Here is a 20,030-nt window from a genome sequence, read left to right on the forward strand (position 1 = left end):
TTTTTCCTTCTCCATTCTATCAGGGTGTAAGAAGAGGACATGCTGAAGTAAATGCATTGGTATATAGTCTCTTGGCATGAGTCATCTCATTTCCAAGGGCTTTACACACAAAACATGAAAAAACAGTAAAATACAAATAAACATAAATACAAACAAAACCACCCACATGTTGTTCCTATAAGCTCACTCCTCCCACACAATGTAAAATATGAACTGGATATCACAAAACATCCAGGCTTTTTACTTGAATAATATTGACATTGGTAGTGGAATTAATCGAAACAGTAACAAGCAGTGCCATACATATAGGGGGCAAAGAATGCATTTGCATGATCTTTGCAAAATCTTAGCCTGGGACTACAAACTCTGAGTGGGTGACACATTGTCGTTGAATGTGGGACGATGGTGGACTTCACTGAGGTTTTTGTAAAGTTTTCCGATGTATGGAAGCATTAGGCTCGGTGAACATGTAGAGTCTAGAAGTTGTCGGACATATTGGAGAAAACCTCCTGTGATGATGCCCAACTGGTAAAGTGTCAACAGCCTTTGTAATCCATGTTTTTGCAATGATTGAGAGCTGAAAGCTTCTGCTTTTAGCTCTGATGAGGGCCCATGTTGTTTAATAGTCTAAGTCTTGTGGCCTCCCTGGTGAAACCACTTTCAAATCAGAATTTACCTTTGGCCTTTTAACCTTATTATCTTGTTTGACTTCCAATTTTTCATCCTGCTGTACAGAGCCAAGACATTAAAAGATGTGTCACTCTTCTAATACATTCAGACTGCACTAAATGTCAGGAGACAAATCCTTGACCCAGAGCTCCCATCTGCTCTCACTCTGAGTAATGATCAGACTAAGAATGTTCATACCTCAACGCTGCTTTCAAATCGTCTTTTACCTCCCAGCAGGCCCCTTCCAGCTCTCATGTTCAGTTTCGAGGCTCTTAACAGCTCCAGATCTGACTTCTCACAATGAGGAGCTGGTCTACGAAGGCATAATGGGAGGGAGGATTTTAATTTTGTTTAGACAGGCTGAAATGCCAATGTTTCTGAAGAGGCTTTAAACTAAGACAAAGATGACAAGAAGCTTTGTGGCAATGTCGCAACAGGGATCTAATTAGGTTTGTATTATATTATAGGCTGTTTAATAGCCTCACGGTCTTTAATGATAAAGGCTGCCACAGGTATGGCATTTGTAAAATGAGAGGTGGGAGAGCTATCATTTGTTAGATACCAGGGCATGAAGTGTTTGTGTGTGTTTTATGTTGGTGTGATTTTTGTATATGGTGAGACAGAGTGATTATTCCCTTGAGCAGAAGCTTTTACAAGTTGAAAGCAAGATTTAAAAAAACACAAATGAGCAAAACCTACCCAGTCATTTAATGTTTCTCCTTGTTGCTAAAAAAACAACCTTTTATAAAGTTTAGTGTCTTAGTGGCATTTTTAGACATTGGTTTACAAACCTACGTCCTGTGGTAAGTTGAATCTATAAAAGACCCCACAGCTGATGATGCATATCAGAGCAAAAGTCAAGCCAGGGCAAAGGATCTGTCTGCAGAGCAAAGAGACAGGATTGTTCAAGGCACTAATTTGGGGAAGGCCAAAAAAGTTCTGCTGCATTGAAAGTTCCCTAGAGCACAGTGGACTCCATAATCCTGAAATGGAAGAAGTTTGTCCCAACCAGGACTCTTCCAAGAGCTGGTCATCTGGCAAAACCTGGCAGTCGGAGGAGAAGGGCCTTAATAAGAGAGCTGACAAAGGACCTGATGGTCACTCTGACTGGGCTCCAGAGATCTTGTGTGGATATGGGAGAAAGTTCTTATAAGGACAAACATCACTGTAGCCCACTGATCCAGGCCTGTGGCAGTGTGTCTAGACAGACACCTATACTTAGTGCTAAACACATGAAAGCCTACAAAGAGTTTTCAAAAATCTCCATGTGAAAGCCAAGCAGGAGGCCACTGTGCTCTTGGAAACATTCAATGCAATAGATTTTTTTGTAGCCTTACCCAGTTGTCTGGCTCGCAACAATCCTGTCTGAGTTCTAAGACAGGATTGACCTCATGGCTTGGTTTTTGCTCCGATGTCTTCAGCTGTGAGGCCTTCTATTGAGAGGTGTGTGCCTTTCCAAATCATGTCTGATCAATTTAATTTACTAAAGGTGGACTCCAATCAAGGTGTAGAAACATCTCAGCAAAGGTTGAGAGAAATAGAGGGAATCTGTGCTAAATTTCAAGTGTTTTGCAAAAGGTCAGAATACTTGGGGCAATGTGATATTTCAGTTTTCATTTTTGACAGATTTGCAAAAATAGACCAATGAGGATAAAAATGAATTTTGGGCTGTAGCATCAGGCTGCAACATAAGAAAATTGGAAAAACATGGAGGGGGTCTGAAACCTCTGAATGCAATGTAAATCATCATACTTTAAACCACTTCCTGCCTTTGGCTCATGAGTTGGTCTGCTTTGCTTTGGTTCCATCCATACTCACTTTCTAAATCTTCATTGCTGTTCTTTTTCATTGTTTTTCCTGCCACGCTTTGTATCTTGTATATTTCTGTCCACACTCTGCAGACTCCTGAGTGTTTCAGCCTGGTCTGAATGAAGGCATTGAGTGGCTGAGTAGCATCTCATGTGAAATATACTACCAAAGAGACATGAAAAGCTAAGCCCTTTAAAAAGACTACTGTTGAAAAGCATTCAAATAAGCCCTGTTTGAAAGGGAAACTCATTGAGTATTTACACTGGGTCCCACTGTAGTGGAAAATGTAAAAGTAATATCAGCATGAATTGATTATGTCCTGCCAATGCACTGATGCAACGCCATGGAAATGTTTATTTTCAACACCTCTATCATGGAGGTATATAACCATGAGATGGTAGCTCTGGTATTTTTTAAATTTAACATTAAACAACATTGATGTAAGAAAAGAGCTGTGCAGTATTTCAGGGTCTCCTTAGTTCTATAATTTTTCAAGTGGCAAGTCAAGACTGCAGGAAGGCCAGTTTGCCATTTCAAAGCCATGCTGTAATACAGGCTGAGTGTGGTTTTGTATTCTTTTACCAAAATAACAAGGCTATCCCTCAATAGATGTTGTCTATTTGGCTGCATATGATGCACACAACCAGTATTTATCATTCAGCTTTAATAGTGACCTCACAAATGAGCAGATTATTCATGCACCCCCATACCTTGAGGGGTACTGGCTTTTGAACCAGGCATCCATAACAAGGTCGCTTTCCTGTTGAGTACGAAGAGGGGCATCCATAACAGAAGGTCAAGTTGTGACTCAGTTTTCCATTTTGCCTCAGTGTGTGTTACTCAGCTCAGGTCCAAAAGAGGTTATATGGTCTAAAGACCTGGTTTTATAAACAGTCTTCTATATGCATGTTAGGATTTCCTAATCTGTGTTCACAGATGATGGATCCTGGAACTGTTTCCTCTGCCCCTGTATTGATGTCCACCACCAAACCGTGTCTGTTTTTAATGCATGGCTGTCTAAAGACCTGAAAGTCACAGTCATCTAATATTTATTTTCTGTATAGTCCCCTGCATGTAGGGGGGGGGGGGGGGGGCAAAAAAGTGGCCCCGGCTGAACTTCAGAGAGACTCAGTCGCTCAGGGATCAGTGTTGTGCCTGAATATGTTTATTGATTTGTTGATATAGTCATGGACGAAAATATTGGCACCCCTGGAATTTTTCCAGAAAATACTCCATTTCTCCCAGAAATTGTTGCAGTTACAAATGTTTTTGGTATCCACATTTTTGTGTCCGTTATGTGCATTGGAACAACACAAAAAAGCAGAAGAAAAAAGACAAAATTTACATAATTTTACACAAAACTCAAAAAATGGGCCAGACAAATTTATTGGCTGGGAGAACATTTTGTGGACAGATTAGACTAAGGTAAAGCTTTTTGGAAAAGCAGGTTATTCTGTTGTTTACAGAAAACGGAATGAGGCCTACAAAGAAAAGAACACAGTACCTACAGTCAAACATGGTGGAGCTTCAAAGGTGTTTTGGGCTTGTTTTGCTGCCTCTGGCACTGGGTGCCTTGACTGTGTGCAAGGAATCATGAAATCTGGAGACTATCAAAAGATTTTGGACCACAATGTAGGGCCTAGTGTCAGAAAGCTGGGTCTGCATCAGAGGTCATGGGTGTTCCAGCAGGACAGTGACCCCAAACATACCTCAAAAAGCACCAAGAAATGATTAGAGACAAAGTTCTGGAGAGTTCTGAAGTGGCCAGCAATGAGTCCGGATCTAAATCCCATTGAACACCTATGAAGAGATCTCAAAATTGCTGTTGCAAGAAGGCATCCTTCAAATCTGAGAGACCTGGAGCAGTTTGCAAAAGAAGACTGGTCCAAAATTCCAGCTGAGAGGTGTAAGAAGCTTGTAGATGGTTATAGGAAATGATTGGTTTCAGTTATTTTTTTCCAAAGGTATGCATCCAAATATTAAGTTGAGGGTGCCAATAATTTTGTCTGGCCCATTTTTTGAGTTTTGTGTAAAATTATGTCAATTTTGTCTTTTTCTTCAGATTTTTTGTGTTGTTCCAATGCACACAAAAGAACTAAACACATGTATACCAAAAACATTTGTAACTGCAACAATTTCTGGGAGAAATGGTGTATTTTCTGGAAAAATTCCAGGGATGCCAATACTTTCGTCCATGACTGTATATCCGGTGAACTGTGAGCCTGACGGTTCATTTAGAAGTCATGAATGAAAGTGTGAGCAAAGTTCTGGAAACTGTCAACGACCACTCGTTTTTACTACATCCAGTGTGCATCCGGTCTGTTTCTGGTGTTGCTTCAAAGGAACGTGTTTTAGTTATTTAAGTAATTTAAAATTTATCAAGCTCTAACTTACTTTACATAGAAACAATAATAAATCACATTGGCTATTAGGACACCGTGAATAATTTATAATGTCAGGTTAGTATTTTTTCTTGTGATCATTTCAATACTTTAAACACTATTACTTTTTGATAGCAGATATGGGTCACACATGGCAGCATAGAGGGGTATATTTGAGGTATATGTGAAGCGTATCCACAAAGTAGAGACAGGAAGAGGGAGAAAGATAGAAACAGTGCTGATTTAATACCTAGTTTCATTTGGTGTTAAATAGCACCACTCCGTTTGACAGTTAGTGCTGACCTTTGGAAATTTGCTGCTATTTGTTATAAGGCTTATCTGCACATGCGCCACATTCTGAATATTCACTCATTTGTATTAATTTAAATGGATCAGGGAGCTGTTGGCTCAGTTGTGCAGTTTGCATTTATTTTGTGTGCATTTAGCGTAGAGCTCCCCTTTGCATGTGCTCTGTGGATCAGATGCTATCTTTTTTGCTATTTGCACAGACTCACCAGATAAACTGTTTCATATATCTGTTGCATGAATATATTCCACATTCATCTGGTAAAGCTCCATACAAAGCATTTGTGAAGAGCAGGACTTTTCAAAAAAATAGCAGTAGGTAGTAGAGTAAAGGTAGTAGACATTTACAGCTCCAGTGCTAACCTGAGCTATGCAAGCTGAACAAGTGTTTGCATGGCCAAGCTTGTCAGTGGATAAAATTCATGCTGGGAGAAGTGCAAAAAATAAATAAATAATAATAATAATAATAATAATTCTGACAAGAGAAGCTGTTGGTGTGCATAGGCAGTTTTACAATTAGGCAAAGGTAGGTGATCGCCTGGGGCCATGTCCATAAGGGGGGCCTCAAGGTTTGTTTTTCTGCAATTATAGCTCACTTCGCTTTTTTTCCAGTCCCAAGGTAAAAGAAAATCATTAATGTTTTAAAATTTAGAGCAAGGAGGAGGAACATCATAAAGAAAGACACACGGCAAAGTGCACAGCAGTGCTGCTATAGCATCACCTCAGCTCCCCAACATGGTCCAAAAAGAGAGGCTGATACAGACTGTATGATTTTTCGGACTGAAGAAGTAGGATTTATTTTGTCTAATTTGTTGTCTTTTTTTTTTTTTTTTTTTTTTAAGATGAAAAACTTAACCACCGTGCACAGCTGGACTTTGCTCTCTCATAGAGTCCGCACCTCTGACTAGCTTCTTGCATGTGGGCCATAATGAAGGTCAAAGCCAGAGGTTTTTGCCTTGTAAAACCAAACTCCTTCCCCTGAGTGGGATTAAAACAACTGATAACAAATACTTTCTCTGTGTACCTGTCCTTCACCCCCAGATGTGGACATCGTATCTCGCTTTGGTCAGCGACTCAGTTCAATCTCCAGCCTGATCTAATCCTTCATTATAAAATAGGTTATGTCAAAGTAAGTAAGTAAGTAAAGTAAGTAAAGTAAGTAAAGTAAGTAAAGCTAACATGTATCCTGAATCTCTCACGGAGATGCCCCAGTTCAGCCCAGATAGAGTGGACATGCAGAAGAACAACTGTAGGGGCTCAGACATGTATTTAAAAGTCAAGTTTTCACTCAGCAGGTGCACTATCATTGCTCTAAAAGCAGCAATAGCGCAGCAGTGCACAATAAATCTCTGCAGGATCCTCCTCTGTCTCCCTCTCTCTATCTCTCTCTGTGCACTGATTGCAGGCCAGGTGAAATAAAGGTTTAGATCAGATATTGTGGACAACAGGTGGCTGTTTTAAAGCCACAAACAGTCATGCTGAAAGTATATTTATAATGAATACTCCAGTCTTGTCAATTCATCATCAGTGGATTCTTAAAAGGTTCAAATCTGAAAAAATTGTCATATGTTGGTGCGCATATGGCTTAGCGCTCAGGGCGCCATCCATGTATGCAGGTGGCCTGGGTTCAAATCCGGCCTATGGCCCTTTGCCTCATGTCTCTCACCACTCTTGCCCCATTTCCAACTCTATCCACCGTCCCCCTCTGTCAAATCAATGCACTAAAAAGCCAAAAAATAAATCTTTAACAAAAAAAAATTGTCATATGTTACAAGGGCAGCATATTTTTGCCTGACCTGTTTAGATTACTTGCAAGCAGTGTTAATTTAGGCAGCTATTTTTAATTTTAGTCTTAGTTTTAGTCTTGAAACAAAATGCATTTTAGTTTTAGTCACAATTCAGTCATTTCTATCCTTTTTAGTTTTAATCTCGTTTTAGTCGACGAAAACTCGAAACATTTTAGTCTACTTTTAGTTCATAAAAAGTCTGACATTTTAGTCTTTACTTTTAGTCCAAGTATTTATTTTCTTGGTTTAATCTGGCACCAAGTCACAGTAGAGTGTTTAATGCACTCTGCTTTTCCTGCTTTCTACAGCTAGGGGACAAAAGAGATACAGATGCATTGTTTTTGACACATTTACCCACAGTAGAGGAAATCACAGATTTTGAATGTCCGACAAAAACTATATTACATTTTAGTCTAGTTTTAGTCATGTTGATGAAAACTACACTTAGTTTTAGTCAATTTTAGTCATCACAGATCTATTTTTGTAAGTTTTAGTCTAGTTTTTGTCATGGAATAAAGGCTGTCAACGAACAGTTTTAGCCATAGTTTCAGTCAACGAAATTAACACTGCTTGCAAGTAAATCTCTCTCTAAAGTAGCTAATTAACCCTTTTGTGTACAAACATGCAACACTCATTAAATGGTACCTGCATCTAATATTAGATCATTTCTATTTCTAACTGACAGCAGCCTATACATCAGTCTTTGGTCATCTTGATGTTGCTAAAAAATTGTCTAGTCCCCAAGACGTCTTATTGGACCAAATCCGGCCCCCAACCCATATTGATCTTTGCCTGGGGCCTCCAAGTAACTTAAACCGCCTGAATAAATACAGCCATGTCTGATATAACTTCTGCTTTTCTACAGCTACATCCAAGCTAATTGCTGCTGTAGCAGAAGCCACTGTGTACACGAGCTTACAGCACAACTTATCCACCCATGATGATCACAAACTCATGTTGAGCAGGTTGACAGAAGAGTGAAATCTCTTCCATCATGAAAACTTTTCGGTGCTGTTTTTTCTTTATTTGATAGAAAAATGCAGTCCAGTTCTGATAAACTATACTATATCTACATCTGCGCTAACCGCTTCCCTGTAAGAAGCCACTGCTATCGGCTAACCTTACAACCTAACCCCACACGTAGCCTCTGCCTTGTTCTCTTCTAATGGTGCTGACTGGACCAAACCATTGTGAAGTGGAGTTTTGTAAAATGGATTAGCCTATTTAACGTCTGGCAAATCCATCTGCCCTGCAAAGCTGGCACAGCTACAGAACATGCAGTAAACAGTACTTTTCTTTTCTGGATCAGGCCATCCATTTTTTCCCATCCATGTCATTTAAATGGATAATTGATAACCTAAAGCAGTGGCTGCAGCTCCCTTCTCTCTGTCTCCCTCTCTCTCCTTCCTTGCGCTGAAACTTCACTTGTAACACTATGATATGCCCATGTCTTACACAAATATTAACCATGAACATAAAAGGCCACAAAAAGCCACTTAAGTAAGAGTGAAATGAAAAGTTGTGCTCCATCTCTCCAACTTGGCGCAGCACAATGATGCACAAGCTTGTGCCATATGATGACCTCTGTCTGGATGGATGGACCCAGCATGTTTTTGGAGTGACAGAGCCACAGGATTGCCCATGTTCTATAAATTCTTGCAGTGAATACAAAAGAAACCAATTGGACTTGGTGTGCAAGGTTTGAGTTTGTGATGTTTATTTGGATTACACACCTAAAAACACATCTTAAATTCATGAACCCAGTGTGCATAGGCAAAGCAAGGGGTTGCTGACAAGGCTGTAGCCCTTGATATCATCTCAGAAGCCCCAAATCTTTTAGTTTGGTAAAAAAAAAAAAAAAAATAGTGTTCTTTTAGTGTTATGTTGCATAAATGCAAAGAGAAAAAGATGAGCCGTGCTGGTAACAACATGAAAATCTCGATCTTGTCACAAAATTGATATTTTTAAAAAATCTTAATAATTTTACATACTGCAGAGGAAAGAGTACTAAATTTAAACCTTCTGGAACCACACAACTTGCTCTGTATGCTTTATTTTTAAACTTTTACACTTACTTTACTCTGCCTTTTTTGTTTAACATTAAACATAAACAGTTTTGCATATTTGTAGGAGGCAGAAGTGAAAAATATTGATCATCAGTGTGTTGTTTTTAAAAGGATTAAGACACTGAAAATTAGCATATTGAAAATCATGTTGGCTCTCCTGGATGGCTTTTGTAGGTGGAGTGTTTTTTTTTTTTTCCAAAATAATGTGTATTTCTGGGAATTCTAAATACATATTTATCTTATATTGTTTGAAACAGTGCATCTAATTGCCTGATGAGCAATTTCAAGGCAGCGTGTCACCAGATCTTTTAAAGCTGGGCTAAAGCCTGAGCATTTAACTCTTCTGTCTCTTCACCTAGTGCAAAGACCTTTACATTTCTACCCCAACACTTTCACAAAGTATGTAAGCTATTAATAAAGCCACGGGCACAGAATACCTTCCTCACAGATGCAATTTTTTCGACCTACAATAAACTTTCTGAAAACCTTAGTCACAAAAACCAGACTGAAACCCACGCACAGTCCTTGATAGAGGAGGAAAACGAGTAATAGTGTTGATTAGTTGCTAAAATGTCCTGGAGGTCCAACACTTAAAAGAAGATTTCTCTTAAAAGAAGAGAAGAACAGCCTTGGCCCAAATTCACTTCACGAGGAGTACAGTTTGACTTTGGACAAGCTTTGAAATAAATTGACAGTGTGTGAATACACAAACAGTAATGCATCACACTGCTGGAGAATGTGCGAGTCAGAATACATAAGTTCTGGAGACACAAATTGCTTCCCAGAAGAGTTTGGAGGGACTGACGGACAAAAGAGCAGACAGAGAGGAACCTTAATAAAGATGGAGGAGAGCATGAATTGACAATGCAAATGTACACACAGTGTTTGTATTGTCATCACGTCCTCACAAAGTTGTAAATGAAGAGTAAATCAAGTGCTGCATAACCTGTTTCTTTACCCATGTTAATATGTAGATTAAATGTTTAGCCAGGCTCCAACAACGCTATGTTTTATGAACAGAAAATGGCTTGTCATTCATGTATGCTAACCTGCAGTTCCTGCATAGACTGGCAATGTTCTACACAGAGTGCATTATTATGCATCATTACAGCACTACTTGCTGAGTGTCACACAGCACTGTGACAGTTTTATGCTAAAGTGGGAAGCAAACATGCACTACCACATCATTTGCCTTAATAACATACTCCTAGTTTGTCATTCTTCCTCTTCTCCATGGGTGGGTTCCTTTTTATTTATTTTTTTCTGGGACTCCTCAAAAGGAACAAGAACAAAAAAACTCCAGAACTTTGTATTCTATTCTTAAACTAAACACATGTTTTGTCTTGCTTTGCAGCATTCTCATTGATGTTGCTTCCACACTGCAGTGAGTTTGGAATAAAAACACAACATGGCTCACGTTTTCTCACATGGAAAACTTGAACAAATGAGGCATTGTAAATTACTGATTCACATCAGAATAGCAGTTGTTATCGTTAGAACTTCTGAATCAACTCAAAGTATCATTTTTTTTTTCAAACATACTTTTTTTCATTTTCAAAAGCAGTCCAAAAGCAAATCCACTGCTGAGATTTTCTCCCATGATTCCTTTCCTCTTCAGGTCAACTGATGCTAGCAGTCTCACAGTTAATGAAATGAGGATCATCTAAGCTCAGTAAATGTGTCTCAAGTGATTGTAGTATAAAGGACACTTGTGTCTGGAATGTATAGTCACTGGTTAATCAGTATTCCTGGCTACCATTACACCATGAGGGCGAAAGAACACTCCAAGCAAGATTATTCAGTTAAGCGTTATGGGAGAGTGGCAAAGAGAACGCCACTGTTGAAGAAAATTCATATTAAATCTTAACTAGAATTCACCAAAAGGTATATGGGAGACTCCGTGGTCAAGTGGAAGAAAGCTCTTTGGCCCAGAGAGAACAAAATGGTGCTTTTTGAACATAAGACAAGATGCTATGTTTGATGGACACCAAGCAGTGCACGTCACCACAAAAACACCATCCTCACTGTGAAGCACGGTGGTGGCAGTAGTCAAAGCATATTTTTGGATTGTGACAGGAAGGGAAAGTGCGATAAGAAAAGGTAAACAAGCAACAGGGATGAACTCAGCCTTCAGAGGGCTGTCAAAGAAAGCAGATTCAAGAAGTGAGGGGAATTTCACAAGGAGTGGACTGAAACTGGTGTCAGTTCATCAAGAGCCACCACATACAGATGTGTCCAGGAAATGGGCAAAATATGTTGTGTTCTTAGTGTCAAGCCAATCCTGAACCACAGACAACATCATCAACTTCTCACCTGGGCAAAGGAGAAACAGAACTGGACCGTTGCTCAGTGGTCCAAAGTCCTGTTGTTAGATGAAAGTCAATTTTTAATTTCATTTGGAAATCAAGATCCCAGTCTGGAGTCTGGAAAGGCATAGAATCGAAGGTGCTTGAAATCAGCCATACACTACAAGTCTGGCTTTAGGTCTGATTTGCCCCCTCTGACAATCGGGGGGGAGGTGGGGGATTTCTTCGGCTTCCTCCCACCACCAGAGACATGCTTGTTAGGTTAGTTGGTGACTCTAAGTTGGCTGCAGGTGTGAATGTGAGCGTGCCTGGTTGTCTGTCTCTATATATCAGCCCTGTGATTGACCGGCGACCAGTCCAGGGTGTACCCCGTCTTTAGCACAATGCCAGCTAGGCTAGGCTCCAGCCCCCATGCAACTCCCAATGGGATAAGCTGTACAGAAAATGGATGGATGAAATTTTAACTTGGATACCTACAACAACCAATGAGAGCAAAGAGATGACATAGCACCACTCACTGCATAATAGCTGAGGTTTAACAGCTCGCAAACTTAAACAAAACTTTACCTTTATCTCAGCTAGGATTTCACCCTATACTTTTCCTCATTTTGTCATTTTTGCTGCAACTGTAACACACACCAGGACAGACATGGATGTCAATCATCCTCTATGTTAGTTTTACTTCTGAAGTCACGTTTGATCACACAAGTTTCTGTGAGATCTCGTGTCACTGTGAGAGCATGGCAACAGACTTAAGTATGAAAAATCATTCAAAACTATCCGTATGTCAGTAGTTCCCTGAGCTTTTAAGGTTTGAAAATCATGTAGTGTTTAGCCAGCCTCTGATTAAAGATTTAATGACAGGAAAACATTGAATTAAAAGGTTGAGATAATGACTACTATACCAGCCTGCAAAGAAAAACAGCACAAAAGAGTAGAAATCAAGCAGAAAAAGCTCTGAAAAGAGAAAAAAAGTGATATAGTGAGTAAGTAGGAGTGGAGGCACTGGCTATGTGAAAATATGTGCTATAAATAAATCCCTCGAGTCCTCCAAGCAATAAATGCACCGCCACTTCCATCACTAGGTACTCGGTGAACTGGCCAAGCATCCATGGCACTGTGCACAGTCATCAGTTCCCTAAATGATAATCCCTTTGGAGCATTTAGGAGCGTCTGTTATAAAACCCTGAAGGGAGATCTCACTATGTCGTATCACTATACCCTAAATTAGGGCTTTTGTGTGCTTGAAAGAAGGATTCGTTTGTATTTTTAGACAGTAGAACACACTAGTTTACAATAGCCATTGGCTCAGTGATGCCTTTGCATGTCAGCATCTTTAATTAGCACACATTAGCTCTACATTAATTTCTGCATTGAAAAGAGAGTGATAAAAACCCATTGGACATGTGTACAGTGGGCTCCCATGAGAGCAGAATGAAAAGAGACTAAGCACATACTGATAATGAAGTCAATGAATGTGTTTTCCTGCACAGGTTTTGCTCTTTAAAAAGGCACAGAAGCTTTAAAAGCATGGAGCAATTAGTGCCCATTTGCTTGTGTTGGGTTTGAACTCTTTACTTCTTTTGTTGAGCTGCAAGGAAACAAGGACTAGTGAAAAACAACATATATGTGGAGAAGCTCAATGAGACTCTTAAAGCTTTCCCCTATACATAATTTCAAGATGAATTGTTTTCAGAGCTTGTTTCTGAGAATGACGGTAAACAAAGAGGCCTGGTACAGTCATTATCACTTTACTGCACTGGAAGCTACATTAACTGCAACTAGCACATTTGCATGTGAGGCTGTGGATGGATCTGCTGTGTTTTCATGCAATAGATGCAAATGAAGGCCTTCAGTTTATTTAAATTCCTGTGATTAGAATGACAATAGCAGTGATTCCACTCTGCAGTTTTTATCCTTTAATATCAGGAGATGGATATGACTAATTTGTCCTTATGTTGACCCAATTACATGCCACATCCTCTTAATGTTTTTGCTGTATGGAGAGCTGACCTTTTGATTCAGCCAGCCTCCATCTTTTCTTGGGCTTGATTTTCAGGGAGGTGATATAAAGTCTGCAGGACGACAGCGCGATTAAGTGTCACGATTCAGCTCTCATGCCATGACAACAGGAGGGAAGCCCACATAGTTGTACCAAAAAGCACAAGCGTTTATATTTATTTAGAGGCAGCAGGAGCAGCAGAATTCGCTAAATGTAGAAAATGGTCCATCTGTAGATCAGTGGTGTTAGTAAGCGGATGTGTGAAAGCGTAGTGTTGTGTGGTGTAAGATAAAGCTGAGTGCAAAGCCAAACAAAAGCAAACATGCAGAGTAATGGGAAGTAAATGAGTTAGATAGTGGGACAAGCTAAATGCATTCTGGATGGATTGGCCAGTTTCACCTAGATGCTCTGACACAATCTGTGCCTGCCAGTATAAGGAGGGAGACAAAACTTAAGAAGCAGCCCAGGGCAAGACACAAACCTGCAGGCTGTGCCAAAGCCAGAGGGCCTCCATATAAGTGCTGATAAAACATTTGTTTGTTCAGCAAAAGTTTTCCCCCTGCGCTGTGGAGAGCTGCAGCACTCCTGCAGGAACACTGAGCTGCATTTACCAACCATTCTTAGGGGAAATTTATTTTTAAATGCACAGTATGTAAATTCTGCAGCAAGAGGGCCCTCAATCAAAACAGTGACCAAAGATTATAGGCATTGTTCAGCTATGCCCACTCCAGCTTACTGTTGTTCTGACTTGAGGAGTCTTTTCATCAAAAACAACACATTCTATAAGTGTATTTTCTCAGCAGTAAACCATTTTCACTTCTTGGAGGGTTTGCACAATTCAGGGCAAATGGACATGTAGGGTAGTAGCAGTCCCACGGAGGGCTCTGTCCCAGTGTCCAGTCTGTTCAACGCTGTGTGACAGAAGAAAAAAAAAAGGAGATATTTCTCACTATGATTACTGGGCCCCCAGTGTGCATGGTCCCCTGGGCGCATGGTCCCCTGCCCATAATGCCCATTGGATAATCTGGCCCAGAAGGCCACTTTTAATAGCTTGTATACCTTGTGCTTTTACATAGAAGAGGCAGAGTTTATGACTGACCACTGTTGGTCAGCAGAACAAGCTCTCATTATTACTCAAGGATGCTGATGCCCCTTCCATCTTTACAAATAGTACGTGGTTTGCAAGAAAAGGAAAGCCAACAAGCGGATCTAGATGTGGCTGCATGGCAGTGCATAGGTTGCTTCAAAGCAAGACGGCTCCTCGTTCAAATCCAAGTCATGCTTTCCCCGTGCATGCGTGAGTTCTCTCTGGCTACCCCGGCTTCCTCCCACAGACCAAAGACACGCTTGTTAGGTTAGGTTAACTGGTGATTCTAAATTGACCGTATATGTGAGTGTGAGCATGCCTGGTTGTTTGTCTGTTGTGTGCTGTTGGCTAGATTGCAGGGCTAGTCAAGGGACTGAGGTTTCAGTGAGTACAGTAAGGCGCTTACTGAATGTTGATGGTTTCCATGCCAGAACTCCAAGGTGAACACCACTTCTAACGCAAAAGCACAAGAAAAGTCAGCAATATGCATATAATCATAAAAATAAGCCACAAAGAGTTTGGGGATTTTTTTCTGTGGCGCGATGGAAAAAAACTGGAACTTTTTGGCACAATAGATCAGTGGTATGTCTGGAGGAAGAAGACTGAAGCATACGCTGAAAAAAACAGTGCCCACAGTTACACATGGTGGTGGCTCGGTGATGCACTGGGGCTGCTCTGCATCCTCTGGCCATGGAAACCTGCAGCATGTGGAAGACAAGATGGATTCATTGAAGTATCATGAAATCCTAGGAGGAAACGCCATGCAGTCTGTGCATACCTCAGATATCACCAAGGCTTGGTTGCAGAAGAAGTCCTGGAAGATCCTAATATGGCAATCACAGTTACTGGACTCGAACCCCATTGAAAATTTCTGGTAGGATCTGAAGAAGATATTTGCAGCATGCAGATCTGAGAATATTACTAAACTGGAGGCCATCGCACATGAGGAATAGGCTAAGATTTCTCAAGAACTCTGCCAGATGCTGGTGTCTGGCTGTGCATCTCATTTGCAGCAGGTCATAGAAGCGAAAGGGTGCTCTAAAGTCTGTACGTTTTCACCATAAACCTGATTTGCAATGAAGGTGGAATAATTCTGATTGCAACTATAGAATATCTAAGAGTAGAACTGGCTATTGTCATTTAAGAGGCAATATGGAAAAGAGTACTTTCTGATATGCCGAGCATACAAGAGGGCCCTGATAATAGAAGGAAGGTACAAGAGGTCACTTAGCAGTACACTATGCTCCTTTGAATTAAATACACCTAGACTAAGATGCCAAGTTTATGTTCATGAATACATTAACCACTGTATGTAGCTCAGTAACAATTGACATGATTATTAGAGAGCTAAAATGTTACGTTACAAGGAAGAAAGCAATTAAAATGAATGAGAACAATAAATCAAACTAAATTGCTTTCACTTTCTCAGAGCCTGTGTAGATAAAAAGATGCAGCCATGCTCCCGGCGGACATTTCCATCCCTCTTGGAAGAGATTTGATCTTGTGGTAAAATACACACATCTGTTTACCTGGCTCTTCCCTCTTAGTCGAGCATGACCAATCCCAGCCAGAGGGGTTTTTCGAGATATTATCTCTCTGAGAGTCATTACATATTTGAGATTTAAACATGTTGTGCAACAATAAAGTGCAGGCTGTGCTAGTGTAATTATCATCGAGGTTAATCTTTTACTAACTACTTTCAAGTCTTAAGCCTGTTTTTTCCACTTATTTTTAACAATGAGTTCTCTGGAAGGCTGCATTTTATATGCTTTCAGTGGATTGAGCCTGCAGTATATCTTGTTTTCTGTAGAAAAAGATTGTTAACTCCCAACTGTAATGAGTTATGCTGCCATATTCCAAGATTTATATCTTTGACTTCTCCTTGAGGATGATGATAGAATTTGGTTGCTTGAGTTTACATTTATTATTGAAGATTTATTTCAGGGCTTTTATGCCTTTATTAGGGAGACAAGCCAGCTGATAGAGTAGGAAATTAAGGAGAGAGAACAGGAAATAACCTTTAAGAAAGGAGACAAATTTGGACTCTAACATTGACCACCAGCTTGGAAGGCAATTATTTCCATACATAGACAGTGACCTTTAAGCCTTTGGCCTGGGGTAACTTTAAATCTGAGGTCAAAGCTTAAAATATTGGGCATATATTGGGCACCATGTTTCCAGTCTATCTTCAGCTATCTTAATGGCAAAATCCAGAAAAATAATCTTTCTTGGCGGGGAAGGCTCTGCTCAAAATATGCTCCCTGGGTTATCAAGCAGCATGCTTTGACTTTCCAGGGAGGGCATGACTTAAAGCATTATAGTTGGATCCATTTATGACAATTCTTACTGAATACTATAGAATTAGTTCCAAAGCACTTAATCCATAGTAGCATGAATCTGAATATGAGGGTGCAACAAGCTTTATGATATAAAGGATGAGGCTGAGGTGGAGGAGGTTAAGCTTTGCCAGCAGCAATGTGGTACATCAACATTTATGCAAGCAGGGATTACGGCGAAGTAAGCCATATTTAAATACACCGCAGTGTTAAGAGAAAGACCTGTGATTGGCTATGGGAGCTGGGAGGCAATAATTTGGATCAGCTAGCTGTCAGCTGATCATCGTTTGACGTATGATCACCTGCATGAACTAACACTGAGCTTTATTTTGAAAAAAATCTTAAAATCTTGTGGTTTGATTCTACAAAGAGTTTTTTTTTCTATCATTTATAGTGTTTTTGAGCAGAAAAACCTCATATAAAGTTGAATGCTTACAGTTAAAACCTACATTTTTAGGTTTCAAAGGCAGGAACTGTGCTCTCTCAGAAAAACAATACTGTTTAATTGTGTTTCAGCTGCACAAACAGCACACAGAGACACCTTGCTCTTTCTTTTACTGTGTGCAACAAATAATGCTTAAACATAATTTACGTCTGCTAAAGATGCAACTGCAGCCAATAAATATCAATTAAGGAACCGGCTCTGTGCTCCAGTGTCCCTCTGGGCTCAACTACTCACACACTGGGAGCAGTTGTCCTCTAATGTTCACACTAAATGTCAACTAAAATGAGCTTACAAATGAGCAAAACAGCAAAAGTGAAACGATTACATCATTTCCAAAAATACATCTCTTCTCCAATTACCTCACCTGCAGTCATGTTCCAAAGGCAACTTTCCTGAGATCCCATAAAAGTGAGAGTGCTCCCCCCCAAGAAGACAGAGTGGATTCTGGCAGGCCCGGCAGAATCGGCTGTCGTCTTCCTTGGCCGTGCGACAAGTTGATATTTCATTTGAATGCACGGTGCTCTAAGCACTGATGCAAAGGCTATTACCCAGAGTGCCCAAGTGGGTTCGCCAACAGTGTTAAGGCGGAACGCTGGGGCACTTCAAAGAAATGAAAAGTGCGCTAGAAAACAAAATATATCTACTATTTCTTATTAAATGGTCCAGTGTAGCACAGGTTGTGCACATTAAAAAGGAAGGGGTTTCTTTGTGGAAGCTCTCAAGGTTAAACACTTCATAGGCTGAATGTACAATACAAGTCAGAGTTTAGAAGAAGATGCATTGAGATTTTTTAACCCTTGATAGATTGATTGCTTTACTGAAATCCTTGTTTTATCTATGCCAGCTCTTTTACATGTTGTGCATTCTATTCATCCTCAAGTAAAAGGAGGCTTCATTATTTATGGGAGCTTTTCTCCTTGTTCTCATTAAACTGCTGTATGGAATTTTTAGTGCATGTCATTCTTGGTGACCCGTGTGGAGAAGCATTATGTCTCGCATCAATGCAGCTGTTTTGCCCTGTACATGTGTATGCAATGTTCCCTGATGAAAATAACCTTTTTTCCTCCATTATTAAAAGTAGAACTTATTCACATCGTATGCTTACATGCACAGCCAAGGACAATTAATTGAACTACTGTCCTTTTCCTGTTTGGAAGTGCAAGGGAAGGATTTGATTTTCTAATGGAAATATGTCTTATTCTGCTAAGGTAGGTGGCAATATTATGCCTTTGAGCCCATTACTAATGAAACTTCATCATGTTAGCTAAATGATGGTATGAAAAATAGTGTAAAAATGTTTACAGCTCTGTAAATTTTGAACATCCTTTGGTTACATCCTGGGGCCTCTTCTACTTAACATCTACATGCTTCCACTTGCTCAGATCAAAACAACATTAAGACAGATCACCATAACTAGGCAGATGACGCACAATTCTACAGTTCAATTTCCCTAGGTGACTGTGGCCCCAAGCACACTGAACAAAATATAAAGTGGATGTGCCATCATTTTCTTCAGTTAAACAGAGAGAAAGCTGGGTTTTTGGATTCCAGTCACCATAGTTAAAAACAGCTTCCCAGGCCAGAAATCTGGGTCTTGTCATAGATTCAGACGTAAGTTTAAAAAACAACATAAAAACAATAACAACGCCAGCTTATTGTCAACCACTGAGTTTTTCTGATGACCACTCAACAGTCACTGCTGTTACTTTGTCCTATTTTGCTCTACTACCCCTTTTTTTACCCATTCCATTTCATATACCTCTGTTTATATTTTCATTGATATGTTTATATGTATTTTATTGTCACTTTGCAGTGACAGTATTTGTTTCAGTATTTGTTTACTGTAGTTGTACAGCTTGGTTCATAAATTTAACTGCTGTTACTGTCAATATCTGAGAATTATATTCAAAATATTCTGTTTATAGTGTCCCCATGACCCCAACGGGATAAGCAGTATAGAAAATGGATAGATGGATGTTTATAGTGTTCATTAGACATGCACATACTGTATATATGTCTTTAAAACGTTTTTAAAATATATTTTCAATCTGCAATTTTAATTTTCTTTGTTAGACTTCTGCCAATGCTTTTTGTATTGCTGCTGTTCAAAGTGTCTTGAATTGTCCCCCCCCCCACCCCCCCACCCCCACCCCCCACCCCAGGGACAAATTAAACTGAACTGAATTGAAGTGAAGTGAGTATCTCTCCCCCACTCATTCAAGCTCTGTTCTCAGCTCTATCCACTGCCCTCCTCTTTCAATAAAAGCATTTAAAAAGCCCAAAAATATATACTTTTTGGACAAAATGATAATGTGACTTTTCCTGATTGCATGTAAATGTTCTCACTGTGAGTCTTTGTTGAGGAAAATGTAAACAAAGGCTGTTTGGCAGCATGCTGTACAAGTCCTCCTCTGACAAAGCCCCAGTGACTGAGTGAACAGACGTTACAAACTGCATGGAAGAAGTCAGTCTTGTCACTGATGGTCTCATTTGCTTTTTTAGGTCAAATTAAGGCATTAGTATTCATTTCAGTCTGTTTCATAACCCAAAAACTCCGTTCAGGAGTTTGAAAGCTTTAGATACTGACTTATTTCATCCAGCACCACCTCCTCCTGCCTCCCCATCCCCCCTCCCACTGTCTTCCTCTCTGACACTCTGAGCCAAGGGTTTTAAAGTGTGTGATGTGTGATCGAGCTTAGGCAAGCAAAATTCTAGGGCACCACCGCATGTGTGATATATTACATTATTGAGTGTGTTCACTCAGATTTAAGGCACATAAAATTAAAAATACTTTCAGGGCACAGAAGTACGTGACATATTACCAGTCACGGAGCCC

At 40.0% G+C, this 20,030-nt stretch overlaps 1 protein-coding gene across 2 annotated transcripts in view; it reads right to left on the reverse strand.

Annotated features, from left to right (window-relative positions):
* The window catches only part of lrrtm4l1 (leucine rich repeat transmembrane neuronal 4 like 1), a 148,274-nt gene that overhangs the window by 105,441 nt on the left and 22,803 nt on the right, over positions 1 to 20,030 (reverse strand). The gene's annotated exons all lie outside the window — the stretch shown is intronic.

This window comes from Cheilinus undulatus, linkage group 17 (genome assembly GCF_018320785.1).
Source record: "Cheilinus undulatus linkage group 17, ASM1832078v1, whole genome shotgun sequence".
Classification (NCBI taxonomy): Eukaryota; Metazoa; Chordata; class Actinopteri; order Labriformes; family Labridae; genus Cheilinus; species Cheilinus undulatus.